Source organism: Canis aureus, chromosome 21 (assembly GCF_053574225.1).
Source record: "Canis aureus isolate CA01 chromosome 21, VMU_Caureus_v.1.0, whole genome shotgun sequence".
Taxonomy (NCBI): domain Eukaryota; kingdom Metazoa; phylum Chordata; class Mammalia; order Carnivora; family Canidae; genus Canis; species Canis aureus.
In genome coordinates this window covers 1,479,719-1,492,419 of record NC_135631.1, presented here as the reverse complement: position 1 = coordinate 1,492,419, position 12,701 = coordinate 1,479,719, and the positions used below count along the sequence as shown (strand labels likewise).

The window sequence follows — 12,701 nt, the reverse complement described above, 5'->3', positions numbered from 1 at the left end:
ATCAGTCGATGGTTGGATAAAGAAAATGCGGTAAGCCAAACCGTGGGAGAGCCATCCAACCTTGAAGAAGAAAAGCGCTGTCGTCTGCCAAGACACGGGTGAACCCTTAAGGACATTATGCCAAGTGAAATGAGCCAGTCGCAGGAAGACCAACGCTCAGTGATTTTGCTTATGAGACGTATCTAAAGCAGTCAAACTCTTAAGACACAGAACGTGCAGGGGTGGTTGCCAGGGGCTGAGTAGAGGAGGGGAAAAAGGAGATTACGCTCCATATAGTTTCCGTTTTGCAAGATGGAAAAGCTGTAGGAGCGATCCTGGAGACCCGGGATCGAGTCCCACGTCGGGCTCCCGGTGCATGGAGCCTGCTTCTCCCTCTGCCTGTGTCTCTGCCTCTCTCTCTCTCTCTGTGACTATCATAAATGAATAAAAATTTAAATAAATAAATAAAATAAAATCCACCGTGATCCATTTTTCTGTGTATCTTTTTTTCTGTACTGAAGGACAATTGAGATATAAAAATGTACATTTAAAAATGCTTGGACAGCCCAGGTGCCTCAGCGGTTTAGCGCCACCTTCGGCCCAGGGTGTGATCCTGGAGACCCAGGATCGAGTCCCACGTCGGGCTCCCTGCATGGAGCCTGCTTCTCCCTCTGCCTGTGTCTCTGCTTCTCTCTCTGTATCTCTCATGAATAAATAAATAAAATCTTAAAAAAAAAATGCTTAAGATGGGGCACCTGGATGGCTCAGACGGTCAAGCATCTATCTGCCTTCGGCTCGGGTCATGATCCCGGGATCCTAGGATTGAGCCCATGTCAGGCTCCCTGCTCAGCGGAGCCGGCTTCTCCCTCTGCCTCTAACCCTCCCCTGGTCGTTTTCTCTTTCTCTTTCTCTAATAAAATCTTTTTTAAAAAATGGTTAGGGTGGGAATCTCTGGGTGGCTCAGTGGTTTGGCACCTGCCTTTGGCCCAGGGCGTGATCCTGGAGTCCGGGATCGAGTCCCACGTCAGGCTCCCTGCATGGAGCCTGCTTCTCCCCCTGCCTGTGTCTCTGCCTCTCTCTGTGTGTCTTTCATGAATAAATAAATAAAATCTTCTTAAAAAATGGTTAGGATGATAAATTTTATATTTTGGCCAAGACTGAAAGAAAAGTTAAACTTTTCTTCCACTTCCTATGTTTCTGTAGCACTGCTTTCCTCTGACCCTCCTCCTACCCAGTCTAGTTTCACTGCCTTCTTTCACAGGGGAATAACAACTACCCTCAACCCCCAATGCTTTGTTGGCCCCCAAGTGTCTCTTACTTGGCCCCCCTTCAGATGTTCCTCACTGCCCCAGTTTCAACACCCCTCCCCCGCCCAGTCACATTAAAGCAAACTGAGAGGCAGGAATGTGGAAGTGTGTGAACAGAGAAGACTTATTCTACTCCACCCAACCCTAGAGGCCTGTATCTCTGCTGGAACACTGCCCTATGGAGTTAAACATTGGGAGGAACAGCTACCGAATCTCACCTCCAAGCTACCATTTCCTGAATGCCGCATTTGTTCTGGGCACTTTTCCAGCCTTTATCTCCTCACCACAAGCTACAGAGTTTATCTCTGTTTTAACTGATGAAAAAAGAGGATAAGTAACCTGTCGAAATACCGTAGCTAAAGAACTGGAACCAAACCTCGCATCTCTTGCCTCCACTTTAGAAAGAATTATTTAAGGGCAGATGTGAGAAAAGTGATTTATTTAAATGCCTTCAAATCAGATAAAGACTACCCTGCCAACAATGAATTAGACTTACTCTTGAGTTTTACCTGAATTATCAGCCCATATCTACAATGCACAGCCAAAAATAACTTCCAGAGGGCTCCTGGCTGGTTCAGTCAACAGAACATGCAAGTCTTGATTTGGGGATCCTGAGTTTGAACCCCACGTTAGATGTAGTAGAGATTACTTAAACTTTTTTTTTTTTTTTTAATTTTTTTATTTATTTATGATAGTCACAGAGAGAGAGAGGCAGAGACACAGGCAGAGGGAGAAGCAGGCTCCATGCACCGGGAGCCCGATGTGGGATTCGATCCCGGGTCTCCAGGATCGCGCCCTGGGCCAAAGGCAGGCGCCAAACCGCTGCGCCACCCAGGGATCCCTACTTAAACTTTTTTAAAGAAAGATTTTATCTATTTATTCATGAGAGAGAGAGACACACACACACACAGCCAGAGGGAGAAGCAGGCTCCATGCAGGGAGCCCGACGTGGGACTGGATCCCGGGTTCTCAGGACCATGCTCTGGGCTGAAGGCAGTGCTAAACCACTGAGCCACCGGGGCTGCCCTTAAATAAATAAACTTTTAAAAATTCCCCTACAAAATCAGCTGCTTCTCTTAATTCAATATAATAACTTTTTGTGTGGCCGCAAAAAGTGTTCCAGACACTGTGCTAAGGACACAGCAATGAGCCTAGGCAGATGTGACCCTGCTCTCACTAAGTTTACTGCATGGTGGACTATATTTATATCGTTAAAATGTTCGGGCATTAGAGTTGGATTTCTGACAGTGAAATAAAGTAGAAGTCACAGGTAGAGATTAGCATGAAGAAACCTGTGATGGAATGTTCTGGAAAGCAATGAGGAAGCCTCCTCTCAGATGAGTGCTGCAGCCCCCCTCCCCCCCCCCCCCCCCCCCACTGCAAGATCCTTTGGAGACAAAGGCAGTGCCTGAAATGTGGATTTCCTGTGAGATTAGGAAACTTAATATCTGCCCCACAGAGGAAACCAGTAGTTCCAGGTCTCTAGAGCAAAAATGGGAAGTCCAGAGGTCTGCAACAATACTCTTCAAATAGTTTTGTTCTAGCATCCATTAAGACAATTTTAAAATCTACACACACATTTTTAAAATTGACCTTCAAATTATTTTCCTCATTTAAATGGTTGTAAAAGATGTAATTTCCTAAAACTCCTGGATCGCTCTTTCAAATGTATCTAATGACATCAAAATGCCATAGCAATTTAAAATCCACCAGGATCTGGGATGCCTGGGTGGTGCAGCGGTTTGGCGCCTGCCTTTGGCCCAGGGCGTGATCCTGGTGACCCGGGATCGAGTCCCACATTGGGCCCCCGGTGCATGGGGCCTGCTTCTCCCTCTGCCTGTGTCTCTGCCTCTCTCTCTCTATGACTATCATAAATGAATAAAAATTAAAAAAAAAATAAAATCCACCATGATCCATTTTTCTGTGTATCTTTTTTCTGTACTGAAGGACAATTGCGAAATAAAAATTATATATATTTCAGGTGTACATGACATTTGATATTTACACACTGAGATAATCACAACCAATCAAATTAACATATGCCACGCCTCAGTTACTTTTTCTTTTGTTATTTATTTTTTCTTCTTTCTTTTTTTAAAGTGATAAAGATACTTAAATCTACCCTCTTAGCAAATTTCAAGTACATAATACAGTATCGCTATCTATATTCCTATAACTATACATTAGATCTCTAGTACTTAACCATCTTGCATAACTGAAACTTTGTTGAACAACACCTCACCCTTTCTTTTTCCACAGCCTCTAGAAACCACCATTCTACTCTCTACTTCTATGTGTTTGCCTATTTTAGATTCTATATATAGGTAGATCATGCAGAATTTGTCCTTCTGTGTCTTATTTCATTTAGTGTAATGTCCTCCGGCTTCATTCAAGTAGTTAGAAATGCCTAAATTTCCTTCCTTTTTTATTTTTTAAATATTTTTATATTTTAATTTATTTATGAACTTACTTATTCATGAGAGAGACACAGAGAGGGGCAGAGACATAGGCAGAGGAACAGGCAGGCTCAATCCCAGCACCCCAGGATCATGACCTGAACCAAAGGCAGACACTCCACCACTGAGCCACCCAGGCGTCCCCATTATTGCCATTTTAAAGAACAAACTATGCATAAATTAGTGCAAGAATTTGACATTTTTAAGAGAAAGCAGTTTTAGTAACAGTATAGCCCTGTGATCCTAATTTAAAACATATAATTAAATACCTTAGATTCATATTTTTAAGCTGAAATCCCACTAAATCTACATACCAGAATTGGATTATTTAAGAGAACTTAAGATTCACCATCAACCAAGATGGCCTTAAACATTCCCCTTCAGCTTGATTAAACTTTAGGCTGCTTCTTGGCTGTAGATCCTGTTCTCTCCTTCCTTAGAACAGTTTCTTTAGAAAACTTGGAATGGTAAATTCTTTTTCTGCCCCTTTGAAATATATGTAAATCTCTTTAAAAAGCGTCTTGCCAGTTTTACAACCTAGGAATGTCTTCCTCAAGGATTTAGGAACCATCCCTTCAAAATATAACAGACCGAGCCATCCAGGCACCCCATGACCTCATGCATTCCCAACCCATCAGCAAGACTTTCTCTGTAATAAGTTGGAAGCTCAATGCCATTAGGCCGTGATTCATTCATCTCCCATACTGATTCCATGAGTAGGATAACCTTAGGATTACATGTGGCTTCTATTGTGCTTCAGAGAAAGATTACATACGATTACATCCAGGCGAATTCTGGTTGCGCAAGACAGTGGTTCCTCATTACTAAACCCTCACTGAGAGAGCATCTGGTTATTTCACTCTGTGCCTTGCTTATCGGAGAGGCTACACAGATAGCATAAAAGGATTTTAGTCTGGTGAGGTTTATTCTTCAGTATAAGTGAATAGACAGACTCTCTTTTATTCACCTTTCTTTGCATGCTTTTTTACTTAGAATGAATGAGTCTCTCAGCCATCATTATCATAGAGCAACAACAAAAAAGAGTGAGCTTTTTGAGACCTCCACACAGAGGCTCCCCAAATAAAACACACAGCACAGAGAACTTCTCTACCAGCTGATGTAAAGGAACAGGACAGAATTAGCCCTCCTGGGATGCCTGAGTGGCTCAGGGCATGATCCTGGAGTCCTGGGATCGAGTCCCACATCGGGCATGGAGCCTGCTTCTCCCTCTGCCTATATCTCTGCCTCTGTGTATGTGTGTCTCTCATGAATAAATAAATAAAATCTTAAAAAATAAAAAAAGAATTAGCCTTCCTGTCTTAAACAATGGTAGAAATGGACCTCCAAGTATGAGGCATTTCTTTTTAGGCCTTGGACCGCAGGAAGAGCCAGAGTGTAATTGCCAAGGTAAGGAAATACCGGGGGTTGAGCTCCTGGACTGTTTGGTCTCTCTATCCTATGGATGGTGGTGCAGAGAGCTGGAGCCCCGCTAAGCTGAGGATGCAGACTTCAGACCCACGGCAGCTGAGGGGATTGGAATCCTTGAGACAGAGGAGTGCTCAGTGCAGGTATACCAGTTGGATAACAAGATTGCTGGTAGTGTGACTTTTAAAGTTGGGGTTGTTGGGATCCTTGGGTGGCGCAGCGGTTTGGCGCCTGCCTTTGGCCCAGGGCACGATCCTGGAGATCCGAGATCAAATCCCACGTCAGGCTCCCGGTGCATGGAGCCTGCTTCTCCCTCTGCCTGTGTCTCTGCCTCTCTCTCTCTCACTGTGTGCCTATCATGAATAAATAAAAATTAAAAAATAAAAAAAATAAAATAAATAAAAATAAAGTTGGGGTTGTAAGTTCAAGCCCCACGCGGAGTGTAGAAATTACTTAAAATCTTCATAAACAAGAACAAAAAAGGGAAATGCATGAGGTCTGCTACTCCCTCTATCCATCTCCACCTAAGAGAAAACCTTCCCTGTGGAACAGGGAATACTTGAAATTTGATGACTATCACTCACTCTACCCTGGGAGAGCCCTGCGATAGGGAATGCCAGCATTTGCCTCTCGGACTTTCCTTCTGTTTTGCTTGGGTGGCTTTGCATATCTTTGCTCCAACAAGTATCTTAGAATTGAGCTCACAACCCTATTTCCTTCATTTCAAGATCCACAAGGAACGCATTGCCGTAGCTCCAACTATTGAGGATCTCGAGTGCATTAATTTGTTCCATTCTAAGTCTTCATCTCTTTTACAGAGTATCTTGTCTGGATCTAGACTGTTCTACCTCCTTTGTACCCTGAGGGTACAGACCTAGCTTCTGCTGGCTGTAGGAGATGCTATATAAGGAATTCCTATTCAGGATGACTAGTTGGACCACATTCCTTCCAACCAATGATTCTGAAATACTAAATTCATAGGTCTTGTTCACATTTTGAAATGGCACAGGTCATTGGCTACTTGGAAGAAAAGGCAAGGTCATTTGGTTCTGCCAAATCAAAGTATATTTAACAACTGGGAGGTGGTTGGCAGAGAAAGCTCTGCGTCAACACTGTGTCAGTTTGCTGGGGTCCCACAGAGTGGCTTTGATGATCAAAATGTAATGTCTCACCTCTCTGGGGGCCAGGGTGCAAGATCAAGGCATCGGCAGGGCCGGTCTCTCCTGAGGGGGCTGTGAAAGAGAATTCGTGCCATTCTTCTAGCTAGTGGTGGTTTGCCGGCAGTCTTTGGGTTATCTCAGTCTCTGCCTTCAGGTTCTACGGTGTGCTCCCTGTGTGCTTGCCTTCTTAGGTCACAAGGCGGTGTCTGAGACATCTTCCCACAACCGAAGTTCCAGGGGGAGGCCAACTGACGTTGGGTGCTATCTTTCTTTTGCTGCCAACCGTAAATGGCAGTTCCCAGCACTTAGAAGGTCTTTTTTTTTTTAAAGATATTATTTATTTATTCATGAGAGACAGAGAGAGAGAGAGAGAGAGAGGCAGAGACACAGGCAGAGGGAGAAGCAGGCTGCGTGCAGGGAGCCTGATGTGGGGACTAGATGCCCATCCAGGTCTCCAGGATCACGCCCTGGGCCAAAGGTGGCGCTAAACTGCTGAGCCACCCAGGCTGCCCCCAGGATGTCTTCAGAGGTAGGTGGCCTCCAGGTAGCCGAATGAAGCTGCAAGGTCGTGTGGTGGGCAAAAAGCCCAGAGCCCTGCTGCGTGACTTCAGGTGTCACCAGCCCCATCTGCAAAGTGAAGGGAGTGAAACAGGCGGCTTGTAAGGCTAATTCTTAGAGCACCTGGGGGAATCGAGTTCTCTGAATTTAGAGAGGAACTCCCTGCTGCGTGTCCACTAGGAGGCAGTAAATGTCTGCGTTTGGATGTGCGGCCCTTTGACCACTCCTTGCCTACTTGATATCAGTTCACCTAAAAAGAAAAAAGAAGGTCGGATAAGGAATCTCTTTTTAGTTTTCCCCTCAATACTACTCTGAAATGGTAACTTATAAGTCACGGCCATGCCAGGCAATAAGAAAAACTGCGTGTTTTCTTGCTTTCTGCATCAGTCTGAATTTCCCCAGAATTTATCTGGGTGGCTCAGTCAAGACTCTTGATTTCCACTCAGGTCATGATCTCAGGGTACTGGGATGGAGCCCTGCCTCAGGCAGGAGGGTCCACACTCAGCAGGGATCTGCTTGAGATTCTCCCACTCCCTCTGCCCCCGGCCCCACTCATGCGCGCTCTCTCTCAAATAAATAAGTAAATAAAATTTTTTTTTAATCTTAAAAAACAAGCAAACAAACAAAACTGACCTCTCACCCATAAAGAGCCATCTCTTTCTCTTAATGTGATGAGCTTGGAGATCACGGACTTGTCAAGTAACAGATTTTCGGACCTGAAAAGGAAGAGTTCTTTGCAGTTGAAGAACAGATCAGAGCGGTGAGTGGCTAGTTCAAGGTCACGTGGCAAGTAAGTGATGCGGCCAGGACTAGAAACCATCAAAATCAGCTTTCTCTGCTGTTATAAGATGTGATCATCTGACCAGTGATCTCTGCTCCCCATGGTGGTTGAATTTTGCATTGAATTTTGCTTGGTAGGTTGCCTTTTTTTTTTTTTTTTTTTAAATAGACTTTATTCTTTTAGAGCATTTTTAGGTGCACAGCAAAATTAAGTAGAAGGTACAGGGATTTTTCCATACACCCTCTGGCGCCATGCATGACTAGTAGCCTTCTGTTGTCACTTCACTGATACCCCTCACTAGAGTGGTACATTTGTGATAACTGCTGAACCTGCATTAGGGTTCACTCTTGCTGTTGTACAGTCTATGGATTTTTTAAAAAGATTTTATTTATCTATTCATGAGAGACACAGGGTGGGGGGGGCAGAGACAGAGGCAGAGGGAAAAGCAGGCTCCATGCAGGGAGCCTGATGTGGGACTCGATTCCGGGACTCCTGGGATCATGCCCTAAGCCAAAGGCAGACGCTCAACCGCTGAGCCACCCAGGTGCCCCCAGTCCATGGATTTAGACAAATTTGAGTCTCATACAGAGTAGCAGCTTCATTTGCCCCCAAATCCTCTGTGCTTTGCCTTTTCATCCCTCCTTGTGTTCACCCCTGGCAACCACTGATCCTTTTAGTGTCTGTAAGCTTTTGCCTTTTCCAGATTGTCACAGAGTTGAACTCATCCAGCACCTAGTAATATTAGTGTCTTGATAGCTCATTTCTTTTCTTTTAAAGATTTTTTTTTTTTTACCTTAAAGAGAGAAAGAGAAAGAGAGAGAGAGAATGCTCCTGAGCAGGGGGAGGGGCAGGGAAAGAGGAAGAGGGAGAGAAATAGAGTCCCGCTAAGCTTGGAGCCCATCATGGGGCTCAATCCCATGACCCTGAGATCATGACCTGAGCTGAAATCAAGAGTCAAATGCTGGGCAGCCCAGGTGGCTCAGCGGTTTAGCGCCACCTCCAGCCCAGGGCCTGATCCTGGAGACCAGGGATCGAGTCCCACATCGGCCTCCCGCCATGGAGCCTGTTTCTCTCTCTGTCTGTGCCTCTGTCTCTCTCTCTCTCTGTCTCTCATGAATAAATAAAATCTTTAAAAAAAAAAAAAAGAGTCAAATGCTTAACTGACTGAGCCACCACCCAGGCTAACAAGATAGCTTGTTTCTTTTTAATATTTTTTTTTTTTTGCTTGTTTCTTTTTAGTGTTGAATAGCATTCCATAGTGGAGATGTATCCATTTATTTATGCATTCACTTGCTGGAGAATATGGCAGTTGCTTCTAGTAGGTTGACTTTTGAATGTGCAGAGATGTATTATTCAAAACCTTTCTGGGGATCCCTGGAAGGCTCTGCGGTTTAGTACCTGCCTTCGGCCCAGGGCGTTGCCCTGGAGTCTTGGGATTGAGTCCCATGTTAGGCTCCCTGCATAGAGCCTGCTTCTCCCTCTGCCTGTGTCTCTGCCGCTCTCTCTCTCTCTCTCTTTCCCTCTCTCTCTCTCTCTCTCTCATGAATAAATAAATAAAATCTTTAAAAAACAAAAACAGAAACAAAACCTTCCTCATCAGAAAGAGCTTTAGTCACATCCCATTAAATCCATTATGTCAAATTAAAGCTCTGGTGAAATCCATTAAAACAGTGGTTCTCTGGACTTTTGGGATGCCACAAAGCAGTAAAATTAATAAAAAATGTTTGGTCATCTACAGTGAGTTAATTTTACTGTGCAAATATGCCTGTTTAATTTTAGGTCTCTTATTGTGATCCATTATTATAAAAGAGAAGACATTTTAACTAAAAAAGTAGAGGGTACACGATCTCCAAATACATCACAATGAGAAAAATACATTCCTGTGTGAAAAACTCTTGCATTGTTCTTATTTGTCTCATTTTGCACAGATCACTAAAATCCTTGTCTCCCACTGAAGCCAGCCTACAGATCAACCTTGGGAACCACCGCCTTAAGGAATCAGCCAATGTTACACAAGTCCCTCTACAAAAGAGCTCTTCTGCCTATGAATGGCTCCCTTCAAGAGCCACGGAGGCTGACCACATTTCCCAGCGGGTAAGAGAAAACAGTGAGGGTGGGAAAGTATGTCTTCTAAAGCTGAATTTAGGAAGAACTTTCTGGGAGAAGATTTGTAAATTCTATTTCTGTATGATAAAACGCTCTTGGGACCTAAAACCATTTCCTTCTGTGGATGCAAACACTCTGGATCAGTAAGATCTGGGTTGCATCCTAGAACAAGGGTGTAGACTGCTGTGTGGACCCCTCACACTCACCTTCGGCAACAAATTGAGAAAGCAAGATTCCTTCTTTTATTTACTCAGTGGCTTTTTGGCAGACTGTCTAATCCCAGTCCACAGTTTTAAAGGATGCCATCAGGTTGCCGACAATAGCCACTTGGATAATGCTAGAACTTCTTTTTAAACAAGGTTCCAGTTTTGCAAACCAATGTTCTTCACAGCAATTTTTCACTCCACCTTCTCTGTCCCTTACATTATATTATCTGAGAAAAGATATACTTAAAAAAAAAAAAAAGCAAAAACAAAAACAAAAAACCTTTATCCCCTTGTGGGATTTACTAGATACATACAAGTTAAAGTATAATTCCTATCGTTCTTTTTGGTCATAAGACTGTGCCCATGTGCCTTTCTTCTTCTAAGAGGAGTAAAACCAATCTAGAACTCTTCCTGGATGGTAGGGGTGTTTGGGGTGCTCCCTAGGCATGTGTGTTCCTAAGAAAACTAGGAACTCTGGAGGCTGTCTGCAGGAAAACAGATAACCCTAACTGCTTGGAATGTAGAGAGGTTCTTGCCATGTCATCTCTCCTGGACTTGAAGTTATGCCCAAAAATCTCCTTTCCTCAGAAAAGCTGAAAGAAAATATTCTAGGTGTGAAGCTGGGGATGCAAGCGCCTGCAGACCCCACAATTTAGACATTAGACTCCTCACTGCCTCTGAGCAATCAACTAGCCCTTAATCACTGTTAAAGAAACAAGAAAAATTGCCTCAGGAAATAACCTGAAGTTACCTCCTCAGAAATCCATGGGATGCTGTTCTGCCTGAGATGGCAAACATAATGTGCAGTGTTTGCGAGAAAAAAAAATAATAGTGATTTGCAGCTTAGTAACAGTCATAGGATGTAGACTTCTGCATTTGTACTCTCTCTTCGAGATGAGGTCGCAAGTGCAAACCACCCAGAATGTCTTGCAGTTCCCAGTCCCCTAAAGCGGAACAGCCAGGTCTCTAAAGCAGAACAGCCCCCTCACTATAAGTACACTGAAACCTTGTGCCAGGCACAAGGTGATCAAGAAAGGAAAACCTACAGCTGACTCAATCCCTAATCAATCAGCATGATCCAAAATGCTTACCCTGAAATTTCACCCTTTAAGAACCCCTGTTTGGGATCCCTGGGTGGCGCAGCGGTTTGGCGCCTGCCTTTGGCCCGGGTCGCGATCCTGGAGACCCAGGATCGAATCCCACGTTGGGTTCCCGGTGCATGGAGCCTGCTTCTCCCTCTGCCTGTGTCTCTGCCTCTCTGTCTCTCTCTGTGTGACTATCATGAATAAATAAATAAAATCTTTAAAAATAATAAATAAATAAAAATTAAAAAAAAAACCCTGTTTGAAAGCCACTGGGGCATTTGAGACTTTTATTTTTTTTTTTAATTTTTATTTATTTATGATAGTCACAGAGAGAGAGAGAGAGAGAGAGAGAGAGGCAGAGACACAGGCAGAGGGAGAAGCAGGCTCCATACACCGGGAGCCCGACGTGGGATTCGATCCCGGGTCTCCAGGATCGCGCCCTGGGCCAAAGGCAGGCGCCAAACCGCTGCGCCACCCAGGGATCCCCATTTGAGACTTTTAACCATGAGTTCCCCATTCTCCTGGGTGGTGCCCCAGCAATAAATAGCCTATCTTTCCTCACTGCAAAATCTTGGTGTCAGTTTTTATTGACTTGCTGCACATCGAGGGGACACACTCTCCTTTGGTTTGGCTACAGGTAGGCTGAAGGGGAAGAAGGTGAAATAATGTAGAAAAATACTGCAGGATTCTAAAGTCTCTACTATTATATTAAGCTCTGGTGGGTTCATGTGGTTTTCTCCAAAAGTAAGTATAGATTACTGGCAAAGCCTTTTTCACTAGGGAAAGCTCTGAGGCTCTTTGGAATGTTCTAGAGTCCTCTAGGAGAATGTTATGGATAGTTCCACTGATCCTGCAATTTATCCTTTCATCACCGTAAGAGTTGTGATGTTTCCCCTCTAGATGTTTACATAATTAAAAGAGTCTTCAAAATAAGGTAGGAGCTGCTGGCTGGCTCAGTCAGAGGAGTGTGTGACTCCTGATCTTAGAGTCATGAGCTTCAGCCCCACATTGGGTGTAGAGATTACTAAAAATAAATAAATAAACTTCAAAATAAAACAGAATGTAAAAGAAAATGTCAAAATAATATATCCTCATTAGAGAAACCTTGAAAATAGAGAACTAGAGGGTAATCACCAGACTCTCACCACCTAATGGCACCGTGGCTATATTTCTTCCTATGACTCTGTGTATGTCTTTCAAACACAGCTGTAACCAGGGTATGCTAACAACCTTGTGTTCTTTTGGGACTTTTATGCATATGTGTTTTAGCTTGCTACCATTTCATGAGTCTCAGTTTTCTGGGCTATGAAATCCCTTCTTGTGGGTGGCACATTTTAGCTAACTACTCCCTTTAATGAGTTTGAGGACAATGTGATTTTTATTTTGTTGTTACCAACTGGAAATCTATGAAAGTATCCATTTTGCCAAGCGGTGCCTATGTTAGCCATTGTTATATTTCAAAATCTTTTTTTTTTATTTTTTATTTGTTTATGATAGTCACAGAGAGAGAGAGAGGCAGAGACACAGGCAGAGGGAGAAGCAGGCTCCATGCACCGGGAGCCCGACGTGGGATTCGATCCCGGGTCTCCAGGATCGCACTCTGGGCCAAAGGCAGGCGCCAAACTGCTGCGCCACCCA

General features: G+C 43.9%; 1 long non-coding RNA gene across 2 annotated transcripts in view; it reads left to right on the top strand.

Moving 5' to 3' along the window:
• Positions 1 to 12,701, top strand: part of LOC144292144 (uncharacterized) — a 42,970-nt gene that overhangs the window by 1,525 nt on the left and 28,744 nt on the right. For both annotated transcript variants that reach the window (XR_013359634.1, XR_013359635.1), the window contains exon 2: positions 9,595 to 9,760. This is a non-coding gene — a long non-coding RNA (uncharacterized LOC144292144). The remainder of the gene's footprint in view (positions 1 to 9,594; positions 9,761 to 12,701) is intronic.